This window comes from Lathyrus oleraceus, chromosome 5, assembly GCF_024323335.1.
Source record: "Lathyrus oleraceus cultivar Zhongwan6 chromosome 5, CAAS_Psat_ZW6_1.0, whole genome shotgun sequence".
Lineage (NCBI taxonomy): Eukaryota > Viridiplantae > Streptophyta > Magnoliopsida > Fabales > Fabaceae > Lathyrus > Lathyrus oleraceus.
In genome coordinates, this window is record NC_066583.1 from 474,919,061 (window position 1) to 474,936,248 (window position 17,188).

Here is a 17,188-nt window from a genome sequence, read left to right on the forward strand (position 1 = left end):
TGCAGAGTCGAGTGAAGCTCAAAGATAAAGCTTCCCACCGGTTTGAACTAGCAGAGCAATCAAGAGATGAAGGCTTGTTCATTTGAATGAAGGCAATCATTATGCCATTTTTTATCATTTTGCATTCTTGTAATTTGATCTTGTTTGCCTAAGTACTGTATTGCTTTAAACATTGTTATTTATATTTGGTCTTATTAATGGGATGATTATGCATGCTTTGAATCAATCTTTCATATTCACTCATCTATCACGTTTGCAAATCACAAACACATACTTTTCCACTTCACCTTCTTCATCACACTATTATTAGTAAATGTTGGAAGGAGGATGACGAAAACAAAATACTCATAATTGTTGATCGTATGCTTTCGGATAAAATCCTGCTAATGATGTACAGGCATTGTTTCAAATCCCCAAACACTGGAGAGATAAGGAGTTAATCCCTAGTCAACCACTTCGAGCCTAGAAGTAGGAGTTTCTTTCAGATCTAAAAAACCCTTACGCTTAACCTGGGGCAGGTTAGTGTTTAGTTGGTCTGACTACACATTCGAATTACAAGATGAGATATCCCATACGTGGATCAACTACATACCATTCTTCGCACACATCCTGAAGTGTCGAGGGAACCATACAAATCCAAATTTTATGTCGGTTGTTCTTCAATGACCAATGACTTGGCAGTCACAATTTCAAAAAAAATCAAAGAAAGAGCCCGCTAAGTCAACCACCCTGAAGGGAGACTTAGGCAAAAACAGGGGCAATCCCGATGGATTAAATCTTCAAACAAAGCGGTCCATGCAAAAGTTAGGGATCAAAACAAAAATCAATAGAGACAATGAAAGTCTCCAACAAAACAAAACGAGATTCAGTGACCACCATACCAAAATCAAAGGGTCACCGACATCCAAAAAAAACGAAATAAGGTGGCTACCATTCCAAGAGACCTTGAATCACCATCTTTATCCTTACACCTGCAAAAGATGAATGTGTGTGAATTAACTGAACGTAGGATTGAAGATCATCATGAAGAAGGGGTGGGTTTAAATAAACTTTGAGCCTTATATCCTTTTGTTTCAATAACCATGAACCAAGCCACGTTACAACCCTCAAAAGACCTAATTGAAGTAAGGTTTATTCTGAAAGCATACTACAACAAGGTTGGGTAAATTGACTCCCAAAGATTTCCTAAAATTCTATTCTCACTGTGTCACTCACACACTAGCTGAATCAGCACCGCGATTGGACTCATGATCCACTCGTCACACACTACCATAACACTCCAAGTGAATGATTGTTTTTCAAAACTTGCATAATTGTTGCATTAAAATCACCATTTCTTGGATAACAATTCTTAATTGTCAGTCAGTACGCGACAACGAGAAAATTCCAACAAGGGGCAATTCAAGAGGCACTTGATTGTTGGTGCTGACACAAATCAAGACCGTCCTATGAATCAGGGGCATGGCATCTTTTGATTATGTTGTCTGAAGAAGTAGCCAGTATAAGACAAATCTCCAAGCATCGGTTGATCAGGGAGGAAAAACACTTCAATACTCAGTCTGTCTGAGGCAAGTCCCTCAAAGGCTAATCAGGGGCAGACCATTGCAAGATTCAGGAGCTGGAAAAAACAAACTCAGACCATGTCATGGGATAATCACTCTTAAAGTTGCCTTTCAGGGAGAATTCCTTTGAATACCCTACCGTCTGGGGCAAGACAAGTTGCAAGGGGCAAATTCCCTTCATATCTTCAAGTCAGTCAAGCAGATTGCGTCAGACACTAGTAATTGCTTGAATTCACAACAAAAACGTCAAAAGTTCATACCAGTACAACATCACATCTTAACAAGAAACCTTGCAACACGTCAAAAGCATAACCATCATGCATTGATCATGTCGCTATGCTCAGTCACAGGCTGGCCAAACACTTTAGAAGAAGAAATCGAGATCTTCTCAAAGACAAAGACACAACATATCAGCAAGAGATCAAACTTGGGGCACCAAGAGTATCCGCATCTATTGCGTGTTCATCACATCATCAACTACCGAGTGTCGGGAAGTCAGATCCCTCCATCAACCAATCAATAGCTCAATCCACATTGACAATCACCAGAAAAACCAAAGCCCACCTTGCTGGCACCCACACAAAAATTAATACAACCAACACTGGTCTCCAAAATACATCGCCTTTGAAAGAGGGGCCAATCCCAAACAAACCAAGCATCCTTTGCATTCAAACATGCATCTCATGCATTACATGCATCACCTCATACATAACGCATACATATCATTCATGTACATAACACGAATCAAAATCCAAGGTTCAGTCGTGGGCATCCAGGCCAACCCTCAATCGAGTCATTGCCACTTTTTCTAAGTGAGTTTCTACCTTACTATCGGGCGTTCCCCATTGAGTTACATCCTTCAACCTTTTGTTGATAAGATGTTATCCTCAGCTTAGTCAAACAATGTTTCTTTAAACACCTACTTTGTTTCGCGTTGAGCGTCCCTCAGTGAGTCGTTTCCTGTAAACCTTTTGTTGATGGAAATTACACCTCTCCAGAGAATATGTGTTCTGCAACCTTTTGTTGTTGATACTCCAAGCGAGTCTTACCCAGTAATGTTCCAACACTACCCAGCAAATCAGGTTTACTGAACATTGTCAGTAGCCTTATTTTTCCAATATTTTTCTCACTATCATCCTTTTGGTGAAAGTCCATTGAGGAATAATATTAATCATCACCCTGTTTACGATAACCGTTATCCTTTTGGTAATGGTAAACCCTTGACATTTGTGATCTTACCGTCATCCTTTTGGTGTCGAAGAGCCTTGGAGTTTTGGTTCAACGTTCATCCTTTTGGTGAATGGTGACCTCTACAGTTATTACAGCCTACCTTCATCCTTTTGGTGTCGGCGATCCTTGTGGTGATAAGGATCCTTGTCATTTTGGTTCAATCATCATCCTTTTGGTGATGACGTCTAGTTCAATCTAAATGTCATCCTTTTGGTGATAGAGACTATGGAGTTCAGTTTAAGCTATCATCCTTTTGGTGATGGTGACATTTGGAAAGTCCAACCCCACTGTCATCCTTTTGGTGTCAGCAGTATTTGAAGTCATTATAACTTATTATCATCCTTTTGGTGGTAACAAGTTTCAAAGTTATGATCTCACCTTCATCCTTTTGGTGATGGTGATTGTTGACTTATTATCATCCTTTTGGTGATAACAAGTTTTTGTCTTGATCTTACCTTCATCCTTTTGGTGATGCTGATCAATTGCGTGTGTACTTATTATCATCCTTTTGGTGGTAACAAGTTTTGTCGTTTGACAATACCTTCATCCTTTTGGTGATGGTGATTGTCGACTTATTATCATCCTTTTGGTGATAACAAGTTTGTGTCTTGATCCTACATTCATCCTTTTGGTGATGGTGATCAATTGTGTGTGTGCTTATTATCATCCTTTTGGTGGTAACAAGTTGTGTCGTTTGACAATACCTTCATCCTTTTGGTGATGGTGATTGTTGACTTATTATCATCCTTTTGGTGATAACAAGTTTTTGTCTTGATCCTACCTTCATCCTTTTGGTGATGGTGATCAGTTGCGTTGTGTACTTATTATCATCCTTTTGGTGATAACAAGTTTTTGTCTTGATCTTACCTTCATCCTTTTGGTGATGGTGATCAATTGCGTGTGTGCTTATTATCATCCTTTTGGTGGTAACGAGTTTTGTCGTTTGACAATACCTTCATCCTTTTGGTGATGGTGATTGTTGACTTATTATCATCCTTTTGGTGATAACAAGTTTGTCTTGATCTTACCTTCATCCTTTTGGTGATGGCGATCAATTGCGTTGTTGACTTATTATCGTCCTTTTGGCGATAACAAGTTGTGTCTTTTAATTATACCTTCATCCTTTTGGTGATGGTGATTGTTGACTTATTATCATCCTTTTGGTGATAACGAGGTTTTGTTTCGATCCTACTATCATCCTTTTGGTGATGGGGATCCTTTGAGTTGTGTGACTTATTATCATCCTTTTGGTGGTAACAAGTTTTGTTTTTAATTATACCTTCATCCTTTTGGTGATGGTGATTGTTTTGACTTATTATCATCCTTTTGGTGGTAACGAGTTTTGTCTTGTATCTTACCTTCATCCTTTTGGTGATGGTGATCATTGAGTTTCTGCTTATTATCATCCTTTTGGTGATAACAAGTTTGTTGTGTGACTATACCTTCATCCTTTTGGTGACGGTGATCGTTGAAGTTATTTGACTTATTATCATCCTTTTGGTGATAACAAGTTTTGTTGTTGGATCTTACCTTCATCCTTTTGGTGACGGTGATCTTTGAGTTGATGAGTCAACTATCATCCTTTTGGTGATAGCCTTGATATTTATACTCTCGGTAATGGAAACTTTATCAGACTAATCCATCATCCTTTTGGTGATGACAATCTTGGAAATCATAGTGAATTTCTGTCATCCTTTTGGTGATAGCAACTAACTCCACTATCATCCTTTTGGTGCCAGAAAACATGCACATTTGCCTTTACATCAGAAATGACCTTTGCAAGACCTGAATGTTGACTCGAGGGTTGGCATTGATTTGGCATTCTACCCCCATTACCTTGGTGCTGATAGAATCCATTGCATTTTAATCTGTAGCTCTTAACCACTAACATTGAGAGTTAGGGTGAAGCTGATCAAAGATGGAAATGAGGATGAGACCTCATGCTCTTAACCCTGGCCGGGGTGAGCTCATGATAAAGAAAGCGTGGGGATCTAGAAAGTGAGATCCTATTCCACTTGACAGACACTGGACAAAGATCTTGGGTATATGCTCAAAAGCATCAGCACGTAGTGCGGGCATAATGAACGACTCACTGAATAACGGGGGATTGGCTACTAATCCCTTTTACCCGTCAATTGCCTCAACTATTGGAGGTCTTATCAAGTATCACATGCCTCATCTTGGAGGTCTTTGGCACAATTGTAAACAAATACAAACAGAGCCTCTTAAGGAGGACTTGCCAGCAAAATGCCTGCCAAAAAGGTGACAGGACTTCCAGACTACATGGAGTAAGAAGATAACTACCTAAGTGGTGTATCAACCATAATCCAAAGCTCAAGCAAGAGCTAAAAGCAAGCAACTAATGTACCTGTACAAAAGCTAACAAGTTAATATTTCAATCAGAAAATCAACAGACAAACAGTGAATCTATTCACAGTTACACAACTCAATGAACAATGCTCAAGCACATCACTTAAGATCCTACAAAACAAACACAAGTTAGAATTCAAATCATTTTCATCTCACAAAGTGAGAACAAATCAACCATCAATGCTATATGTCCAAACCTGAAACACAAAGCACAGTTAGTATATGCACAAAACATTAGTACAAAGACTAATTTCAAAACCAAACCAAATGATCAAAACAGAACTCAATCTTCCATATAATGCACATTCAAACATCTCACAAAATGTCCTCAAAAGGACCAGCATCAATTCAAAAACAAAATATCTCAAATGATCAATGTAAAGCAAAGGCAAGCAAATGTACACAAAGTGTACTTCCAATTTAGAAAATTCAAATCAAAACAGAAATGCATGCAATGGCTATGAAATTTTTTATGCAAGTTTTTCATGTCATGAACAAACAATGTGAAAAATATCAAATCCAGAAAGGTTCAAATGATAGATGAATAAAAATGCACAAATTGAATGCCAAAAATGTGACACAAATTGTCACATACATCTTCATGTGTCAAAAACAATGATAGCATATGAGAAAAAATTCAAACCAGTGCTCAAAAATCCACATCATGAGTGAAGATCAAGCATACAAAAAATGGAATCAAAAGGCTCAACAATGAAGATTTCACAAAGCATTGAATGCAACATATCAAAATAGCATGGCATGGATCAAAAAATTCACACATTAAAAGTCAGACATCAACAATTCATGAAAATAATACTAAAAACAACTAGACATCAAAACAAATCTATGGGAAAAAAATGGAGTTAATTTGGATCATTTTTCTATTTTTAATGATTTTTCTAAGATGACTAAAATAAATGGAAATACATGGAAAATGGAGGGAAAACAAATATTTGAATCAATTCAGAAATAACATCCACCACACGATCAGGCGCGCAAAAGCAATCAAACGGTCCTCATTTGAACATCAAAACACACCATTTCATTAAACACGGTGGCACGCACACTCAGCAGTCAACACGCACGCATGGCAAGTCAAACAAACCATAACCAATCGAATACACACGCAAGCGCCACACAGCATACACACATGGAAGTCATCTCATCTAAATGAAACGATGCGTTTCATTAAACAGTCATCAGCACACATCAGCGAGTCAATGAAACACATGGCTTGGTCAAAAGAAACACTACCAATCATTCGCACACGCAGCAACACATCAGCATCCACATGGCAAACACGCAGGCAAACCCTAGGAAATAACCAGACGCCGGAGTTGTAGCTCCGGTCGTCTTCTCCAGCCAAGTCCGGCGGAGCTCAACCACAAAATTTCCAGAATTCAACAAATTGTGCATCATTTGAACCGCTCTCTCACAAGGAAACCAAATATCATATCAATTCAACCTAATTCTTCCTAAATTCCATGGATCGAAGAGAAACATTATTCAGATCTAAACTTACATTCAACCATACATGCTCAATTCTAAGCCAAATTCAAATCTAATCACATGCACAAGCTCTACACAGTGAGATCTACACAACTATAACAAGAAAACAACAAAAGAGATGATGAATTTCAACTCACTTGGAGATGCAGTTCTCTGAAATCGAGCTCTCAAGCTCTCATATGCTCCAGACTTCTCCTCTACACTTGCCTTGAAGCTTTATGCAAAGAGAATCAATTGAAACCACCTGGATCTAGCTCAATTTCAAAATCCGATCAACTTGAGGAAGCTCTTGATCTGCACGAAATCTTGAGGAATTGCTTCAAGTAATGGATGGATCTTGCTCAGTGAAGCACCAGGATCATGAATCTACAAGAATTATTGGTGTTTGTGTGAAGAAAATCAAGAATCGAAGAGAGAGAAAATTTGGAGGGAGTTTTGAATTTGGATCTGAAAATGCTTGTTATGGTGGTTATGGATTAGGGTTTGGCTTTTATATCTCATGCTAATGATGCTGAAAACCAAATTAGCCTTGTACTAATCATGATTAGAGAGATATGAAGTAAATTGCAAAATTGCAAATTAAGCTCATGAAGCCATGCTACACGTGCCAAATCCCATGCAATGCTTGGAATTCACTCAAAATTATCCCATGGTCATGATGGAATGGTTAATTTGCTTGTACCATAAGCCAAATTTGAATTGTGGAAATTCCCTCCAAAATGATCACATGAGAAATGATGAGCATACAAGCCTCTCTCTCATGCATGGCAATGGTTCATTTGGAATATCTTGAACATGAGGAGCATTTTGCAAAAAGAATGGACCAATTTGGAGCTTTGTATCAAAAGTTATGCCATTTTGAATTTCCATGCACACCTTGTGATCAAATGACCATACCTTCTCAACCATTCATCATATGGACATGACTTAGGACTTTTTAGAAAGGGGAGACAAAGATCTATAACTTTCATGTTCACCAAAAATCCATTTGAAACTTCTTTGACATTGACAAGTCAAGTTGAAAGTTGACTAAAAACTTGCCAAATTTGGAAACTTTGAATTATAGGTCATTTTCCATTTTTAGCAACTTTTGCCATGACCTTTGAATCTTCAAGATGGAAGTTTAGAATGATGAATAGGCCTCATTTGAACATCATTGAGGTGTCTCAACTCATTTCCCCCACCTCATAGCCCTCAGTTAACTGCACAGTTGACTTTTTGGTCCTCAGATGACCTTGAAATGCCTTGATGAACTTGAGCTTTTACCACTTGATGAAATGACTTCAAAATAAAACCCTAGCTCATGCAAGCTCTTTATAATGATCATGTGGTCCTCATTTCAAGAAAATACTTCATCTCTAGTGTCGTACCCCAATTTTGTCCGGGCATATTTAAATTTTTTCATACAATCGATCTCATTTTATTTTTTCATCACATACATACCATTACATACATTTGCATCATGAATAAATGCCTAAGATGTCAATCAAAATGAATTTATTGGAGAGTACAGACAAATCGGTTGAATCGTTGAAATTTGAGGAAAACAGTGTATTTTTCAAATAATGTGTTTTGTGTTGATAATCTTGGTGTGGTTGATTTAATGTTCCGAATAATTTGTACTCAATTTCTATTTTTAATTGGTCATTATTTTTTGTTTAGATATTTAATTAAAATAATTAGAGTGTATTTAATTGAATATTAGTTAGATTTCTTAAAATATTAGTTAGTTTTTTTTAACATTAGTTAGTTTTTTAAAATATTAGTGATTTAATTAAATATTAGTTAGTTTTTCTTAGATATTAATTAGAATCAAATAGTAATTAGTTTTTTTTCTTTGTTGATTTTAGTTTTCTTAAATAAATAATAGTATATTTTAGCATTGGATCCTCCTAGATTTGCCAGCTAGCACTCACACGATCCTTGCAAATCCCCTCTCCTCTCTCACGATTTCGCGGATACGTCCCTCATTTCACTCAAAAACCCACTCACACCTCACCCTTATCCTCTCTCACTCGGATTCCCTCACAGAAAACACACTCACAAATCACTCAAAAAATTCCTCACTATTCACTCATCTCCCCTTCAATCTTCATAGCTTCCGCCAACCAGACCACCGTAGCCTGTCATCAACCTCTGCCTTCACCGCCACCACTCATATCGCCACCGCCGCGTGAAACCCCATCCACCTACTTTCCATCTTCTTCACAAACTCGCTCACAGATTCACCTTCATCCTCACGCGATTCACGCCGCCTCCTCACAAAACCACCGTCAAACCCTTCAACACCTTCAACACTCCTTCATTCACTCTCCAAAAACCCTTCACGATTCTCTCTCTTCCTCACAAAATCACGCGGCCACACACCATAAACAACCCTCCTCCACCGTCAATCATCTTCAAGCCGCTTCAAATCCTCATCGTCAACCCTCCCACACAACTCACTTCGCCGTTAAAACCTCCGCCATCACTAACCGCGAGCTCACCACCTTCAATCTCCTTCAATCACCACTAAACCCTCAAACCCTAAATCGACCCTCTCACTCCATCGCTGCTCTCGCCGCAGTGAACCCACCATCAATCGCTTCGAAACCCTCCACCGCTCACTCATCACCGAAAAAACCTTACAGTCCATCTTCATCATCCTCCGACCACAAAACCATCGCCGCCGCAGCATCGCAACCCAACGATAAACGGTGTCCAGGAGCTCCTCCCTCCGCCTGTCCGTAACCGAGCGCGAAATGGACAACTCGGACTCTGATATCCTCAAGAAGTCTAACCTACAGTGACGCAAGCTCATCAACATTGACTATTCAACATCACAGTGGGTAACGGCATTCTAAGACCATAATTTTTTTTGGTTATTTGATTTACTGTAGGATTCTTTGTAAACTTTCATGCCATTGTGATGTTGTTGTTGTTTCACGCCAGTGTTTTGAGTTTAGGATGAATAGATGTCATGCATAATAAGTTTTTGTTTTATTTTTTTTCTTATGGATTTGTTGTTATCGTCTACTAGATGCTGGCACTAAGTGTTGTAGAAGTTTGTCGTCCCGTTTCGTTTAACATCATGTTTAGAATGTTGATTTACATTAACCCTTAAACTCTGAAATTCTACTGAGGTGACCTTGGTCATAGAGTCAATTTGTGTGTTGAGAAGGTTTTGATTTTAATTTCTAAGATTGGTTTCCTCTCATTTTTGCTGTTGGATTTCTTGAGTCCAGCTTATTAAATTCCTGGAATGGAAAGTATACGTTGCTAATGCATATACCGCTTAGAGATGTTGCAGCAATCCTGTATACAACCATAAGATGCCGCGCTTTAAAGATATACTGTGCTATTATTGAGATATTAGTTTCAGCTTCAATAACTATGTAAATTTGGAAATATAGTTTGGTATTACCATCTTCTCCCATTCTTACTCGTTCAAATTAATGGACTCGACGATTCTGTGTCGTTGTACCACCCAAAGTTTCAATAAATTAATGGACCAATTTCACCGCGTTACGAATTCGCGAATGACAACAATTTTATTGTCATTTCGTCCTAACCGGTTCTTGAAGCACATTTTGTGACCTTGATTCAATTTTGCAAATCAATATTATCACACATTTCCATTTTTTAATTAATCAATTGATTTAAATATTGTTTAATTAATTACCATTAATTAATTTTAATTAACATGATTATTTGGTTTAAATAAATAATTTTGATAATTAATTTTAATTAAGTTAATTAATCGATCCATCCAAGTCTTAATTAATTTGGTTAATTAGAAATTTATCAATTCATCAACAACACAAACCAATTTCAAAAAGCACAAATCATACAATTCTCGATTTAATATTGAGCCCATTTTTAAAACACCCTTGTAAGTCGATTGCTTTTAAAGCATCGCCATCAACCTCACATAGCTTACTCTTGGGCTTCCTTACAATGAAACCTACTTGGTTATTGATTAATCGAGTAGATGAAATAATACACAAAATAAAATTCATTTATTCAATCAACACAAATTCAAATCATTTTCCAATCAACTCAATTTCTAAAGTTTTTTCTCTTTCAAATATAAATTTGGGATGAAAAGGAGATAGAAGGCGTACGCCTTACTATTTCTCAATTACTCGAATAATTGGCGTACGCCATATTGCGCGAGTTCTTGTCACCCGTTTAAATCTTAAACCACAATTTCAAATCATTTTTCAAATCAAAACCATAATCATACAATTTCAAATCATTTCTACAAACTCCAAATCCTTTTAATTCCATATTTCAGATGAAAAGGAGAATAGTGAGCATCCGCTTCATTATCTCTCGATTATTCGAATAATTGGCGTACGCCATATTGCTCGAATCTTCGTCATCAATTCAAAACCACAATCGAATAAACTCAAATCATCCTTCGATCAAAACCTACCAATTCAAAATACAAATTATTTTCACAAATCAAATACAACATCCAAACATATCTTTTTTACAATTTAAAATATCGGATGATAAAAGATGAGAGGCGTACGCCTCGCCATCTTTCGATTATTTGAATAATTGGCGAACGCCATATTGCACAAATTATCGACTTCCGACTAAAACACGCTAATTAAACTTGGATAAGGGAATAAGTGGCGTACGCCTCATTATTCCTTGAATAAGCAAGTAGGAGGCGTACGCCTCACTACCGTGCATATTCAACATCCACAAACAAACTTTCAAAATAATTCGAACGAAAAAGGAATAGAAGGCGGACGCCTTATTACTCCTCGAAAGAATTGGACGATTGGTGAACACCACATTGCTCAACCTTTCGTCGTTCTCCAAAAACATCTCAAACAAATCTAACTAACTTCTCGCCCCCGAGCGATCGAAACCAATCAAACCCAAACACATCAAATCAACTCGTCACCCCCGCGTGACCAAAACCTCTTCAAAAGAACACTGTCAATCCTTTCTAATGCGCACAACAAACCAGTGCTAGAGCCTCCCCCGAGAGTAGACAAGCCAGCGTTTAGCCGTTAGAACGCCGACCTACACAGTCGTTCATCAAAACAAAACACACCAAATATTCGTAGTAGCCCGAACTACGAATGCTCTGATTTCCTTATTGCACCATAAGGATACGTAGGCAGGAGATTGCTGTATCTTCGCGAGCACACTAATAAAAAACCTCCCATTTCCCCCTCCTGAGGTCTTCATCCATATCTATCATCGATTCTAATCACTCGAAGCAAGCAGATAAACAGTCAATTAACAGTCAAATAGCAAAATCAGACAAAGAGGTTCCCGTTGAGTACAACGGACGTAAGGGGTGCTAATACCTTCCCCTTGCGTAATCGACTCCCGAACCCGAATATGGTTGCGATGACCATTATTCTATTTTCTTAAAGGTTTTCTCGATATTTTCCTATTCCTTCCTTGGAATGAATAAAGTTCGGTGGCGACTCTGTTTCGAACATTTTTTCCGCGTCCTATCGCGAGGGATCGCATTATCATCATTTTTGAGGTGCGACATCTAGCACAAAGGATCCTCTTGAAGCTCTTGACCTGGTGCTTGCTTGAGCTACAAACAAAAAATGTAAATGACATATTTTTGTGCTTTTGGTTAGGGAATAAAACAAGAAAAGCAATGATATACAATTCAAGCATGCCTGGTGATCTCAAACCACTCACAAGGAGGTCCCACCCAAAGGGAAAGGAAGCCAAGATGCTCAATGATCCTTGAGGCTATGCAATGCAATGCTATGATACCATGAGGGATCTTAGGGACAAAATTGGGGTCTTACACTTCCCATTACATAACCAACCCCCTTACCCAGATCTCTGATTCTCTTTTACTAGTTTTTGTTAAAACTTTTAGGTTTTTGTTCGCTTTCTAACCATTCCTTTGGATAAATAGAAGTGCGGTGGCGACTCGGCTTGTATGATTTACCTTGGATTTAGTCAATATTTCTAATGGTAACGAATACCCCGCTACAAGGATACTTAGAAAAATTTCTAAGTCCAAAATCTTCAAAATTTGTCAAGACTTCTTGGCCAGTTTTCTTGCACTTCAAGGCATTATTTGAAAATACTTTCTTCACAACAATTGTACCTTGCCATGTCCTCTTTCACATACTTTTGGAATCATCTCATTTGGATCCATGGTTTGAGAGATACATTCATTTAAAGTGGGCACCATGACTTGATTTTCTAGGCAGATTTTGGGCCTGGCTGGCCTAATCAGATTTTCTAAGCATGCTGCACAAACCGGTCACGTTTTTTTTACCTCTTTTGGCCATGCATTGGACATCCATTCACTTAATTTTGGCCCAAAATAACAACATTTTACACCTCACTTCTCACTTTTATTCTTATGGATAAATCACTTATTAAAAAACCCATGAGAACACCTAGTTTGGTTTTATTTTTGGGCCTAGTTTGGTTGGTTGACTTTTAATTTGACTTCTGTATTTATTTTAACTAATTCACGTGCCAATTTTCATTATTTTTAAAAGCTTTTTGGGGAATGATGATGTCCTGACCCCACCTTATTTAGTTTAATTTTTCATAATTTTCTTGATTAATTTACTATTTATTCTTGATTTATTTCTAACATAGTCTTATTAATTGACTTTTGGTTTGACCTCTGTTTTATTTTAATTAATTTATGTACCAATTTTCGTTAGTTTTAAAATCTTTTTGGGGGATGATGATGTCCTGAAACCACTTTATTTAGTTTAATTTTTCATAATTTTCTTGATTAATTTACTATTTATTCTTGATTTATTTCTAACCTAGTCTTATTAATTGACTTTTGGTTTGACCTATGTTTTGTTTTAATTAATTCACGTGCCAATTTTCATTATTTTTAAAATCTTTTTGGGGGATGATGATGTCCTGACCCCACCTCGTTTAGTTTAATTTTTCATAATTTTCTTGATTAATTTTCTATTTATTTGTTATTTTTTAATTTGACTTGAATTTTCAGTTGACTTCTTTATGATCGATGTTTGACTTAGGGATTGCTTATGGCAATTGAAGAGATCTTTTGATCCTCCCTTGTTCATCTCATATGCCATGTATTAGAGGCCTTTTACCTTGATTTTATTTGGTCCTTACCTCATTTCCTGATTAAATTATTTAGGGGACCCTTCGTGTGCATATTTTCATCTGTTTGATTCATCTGTTATTTTTTATACTTGTTTCTCTCATTCATGCTTTCTATTGATTGATTATTTAACATGTTAATACTCCCATGAATTGTTTAAATGCTCAATTTATTTTATTCTTTGGTTTGATTATATATTGTTTATTTATCCGATCTGATTGATAACTGATGCCTACTTGTATGATGTATGAGGTATGCCTTGAAATGCTCCATTATTTACCTTCCGTGCCTCTCCGATCTTGTGGCATGTCAGTCCGTTCTATTGCAAAGAGGTAACTGCCTAAGACTCGATCTAGCGAGCTGCGACACCTACTGCTAGGACGTTGAACACACTGCCCACCCTCCTTTGACACACCTGGTGTCCTCTTTTGTAAGTCCATGTTCAGATGGAAATCCTTAACCCCTAGTTAGCCGAACTACGACAACTCTGATTCTCATGTTCAGATGAGATACGTAGGCACGAGATGCGATGTCTTGCCGAGTTTGACTGACGACTAACAACTAACCCTTGCTTGCTTTCGCCCTTGCTGCGATTCTTTTCTCTCGCCATCGTTGCGATCGATACTTTCCCTTTCTCTTGCCCTAGTTGCAATCGAGACCCTTGTTCCCTTAGTTAGTTGAACTACGTTTTGCTCTGATTCTCATTCCATATGAGATACGTAGGCATAAGACGCGACATCTTACCGAGCACACTTCTCTTTAACCCATAGGTAGCCGAGCTATGAAGACTCTGATTCTCATACTCAAATGAGATACGTAGGCAGTGGATGCGACATCCTTGCGAGTCATTTTCTTTTAACCTTCCTTTTAGTAAATAGTACTTTGGATATACCTACACCCTTTAGACTAGAACAACACTTATGAAAAGGGCTCCCTAGGAGTACCTAGGATGTTTTGGGTGCTTAAAACCTTCCCATTGCATAACCAACCCCCTTTCCCAGATCTCTGACATTTTTACTAGTTTTTGATTCGATAAAACTTTTAGGTTTTTGTTTGCTTTCTAACCATTCCTTTGGATAACTAGAAGTGTGGTGGCGACTCGACTTGTATGGTTTACCTTGGATTTAGTCAATATCTCTAATGGTAACGAATACCCTGCTACAGAAAAGTGACGACTCTGCTGGGGACTATCATTTGCCTAGTGGGTTTTGCCTACTTTTCATATTTGTTGTATTGTATGGTATATTGCTTTGTGACATATTTTTGTGCAATTTGGGATTACTGTATTGTATGTAATGATTGAATTATTTGAATTTTAATTCCTTGTATGCTTGGTGATCTTCGTGAGATGAGTTCTATACCCGAACTCGAGTGCACTTAGGATAGGAGAATGGCATAGTCTTGTTGACTTGTGTGGAGTTATTCCTTAGCAAGTTGACTTGCAAGCCCATTCACTTGGTGGAGGTTATGTTGGGATCAATAATATCACACGAGTAGTCGTGGTTAGGCATTACTCTTTCCAATATATGCCTTAGAAGCCAAGGACCTTAGTTTACCACGCCCATCTTGGCCTATTTTTAGGACGTAGTGCGAAGATCGTTCAAGTGTAAGATTTGATACGATTGTCACGCGATACTACACTCATAAGAGTCTCTCTTGAGAATATTTTTGGAATACGAGTATTCGTTTATCCGATAATATCTTAAAGATAAATGATGACTATGGGAACCTCTTGTAGAACATGATTGTCAGGTTTAACCATAGTACACTCCCTTTGGGTGGTTCTTAACGAAGACTCCATGCTCGCGACTCGCAACAAACCCTTGATTCGTGGTTGATCCGTTCTTGTGTATCCTTAATATCAATGGAACTTGGGTGTTGATAAGGTGTAAACCATAATCCACCAAAATGAATGATTGGTATTAAGGATGACTTGATCCATCCCATGACCTTTGTGTGGTGTGATTTGCTTGATCCTTGAGTGTGATTGTTGCATCCATGCGTTCATGCATTCATACACATCCATATCATCAACAATGAGAAAACTTTCAAGGAACTTAAGAGGTCTATTTGCAAATTTTCAGACATGGATAAGCAAAGAAGGAATACGAAGAAGTACAGTTTCAGACAACCCGACTTGAAAGAGTTAAGGAGTTTGACATCCTATGTATTAGATCCCTTGGAATTCAAGGCTCGTCATGGGAAGCTTCTGTCTATTCTGGCTACTCAAGTGGATGAAGGTCTAATGAGTGTGTTGGTGAAGTTCTATGATCCCTTGTACCGTTGCTTCACTTTTCCGGATTTCCAGCTTTTGCCCACGCTTGAGGAGTATGCTTATCTTGTGGGCATACCTATCCTAGACCAGTTACCGTTCAGTGGCTCGGAGAGAGTTCCTTCTTCTCAAGAGATTGTTGATCTGTTGCGTATAGATGAATCTATTATTGGTGCTCATATGATTACCAAAGGTGGAATTCAAGGTCTCCCGTCTGATTTCCTCATTGATCAAGCTACTATGTTTGGGAAGGCCATGAGTGAGGACGCCTTTGAGGCCATATTTGTACTTCTCATCTATGGGCTAGTGTCCTTCCCCAACATCGACAAGTTTGTGGATGTGAACGCCATTAGGATTTTCTCTACTCTTAATCTCGTTCCTACTCTGTTGGGTGACACTTATTTCTCTTTGCATATGAGGAATGCAAAGGGCGGTGGTACCATTGTGTGTTGTTTGTCTCTGTTGTACAAGTGGTTTATTCGCACTTGCCTCAGACGCTCGCCTTCAAGGAGAACAAAGGATGTCTACGGTGGTCCACGAGACTTATGTCTCTCACTAATGATGATATCTTTTGGTACAACCGTGTATATGATGGTGTGCAGATTATCGACTCTTGTGGTGAATTCTCCAATGTACCTCTTCTTGGTACATGCGGTGGAATTAACTACAACCCTATTTTGGCACGTCGTCAGCTTGGGTTCCCCCTAAAGGATAAACCCAATAACATTCTGTTAGAGGGTGTGTTCTTTCAGGAGGGTAAAGATCCCCAAGGCTTGAAGGGCAGGATGGTCCGCGCTTGGTGCAAGATCCATAAGAAAGGAAGGAAGGAGCTAGGTCCGAAGAACTGTATCGCTTTGGAACCATATACCTCTTGGGTTAGGAGGAGAGCTTCCGAGTACCTCATGCCTTATGAGTATCCAAGACCCACACCTTTGGTTGTGGCTGGGCCTTCAATCCTCCCTAGCCAAGGAGTAGAGGAGTTGAGAGACGAAGACCGTTCGCGTGCTTGGATCCGTGAACAAGAGGAGTTACTTCAGCAGATCAGAGAGAAGGATGCTTTGATAGAGTTCCTTGAGCACCAGGTTATTGATGATCCTGATGACACATTGACTTCTCTACTTCCTCAGTCTTCCAATTTTTGGAAGAGGAAGTATGATCGACTCA